This window comes from Cynara cardunculus, assembly GCF_001531365.2.
Source record: "Cynara cardunculus var. scolymus isolate 2C chromosome LG 8, CcrdV1, whole genome shotgun sequence".
NCBI lineage: Eukaryota > Viridiplantae > Streptophyta > Magnoliopsida > Asterales > Asteraceae > Cynara > Cynara cardunculus.
The window spans coordinates 14,633,265-14,633,595 of record NC_037535.1 but is presented as its reverse complement, the minus strand read 5'-3'; positions in this window follow the sequence as shown (position 1 = coordinate 14,633,595).

Genomic DNA, 331 nt, shown 5'->3' with positions numbered 1-331 from the left:
AACCTCTGAAATTTTTTCAATATTGAACCTTGGACATATAATATTGTTATTTGACTCGGACATGTTCTAAAAATTCGAGGTATTTCGAATTATTTTTTGACACGGACAAAGTCAGGGAAAACCTCTGAAATTTTTTCAATATTGAACCTTGGACATATAATAGTTCTGAATCGAATCACTTTAGAAAGAAGATCTTTTGTCTCATGGTAGCCTGCTCCAGTCACCCTTCTTCTTCTTCTTCTTCTTCTTCCTTCTCCTCCTCCTCCTCTTCTTCTTCCTCCTCCTCCTCCTCCTCTTCTTCCTCTTCCTCTTCCTCTTCCTCTTCCTCTTC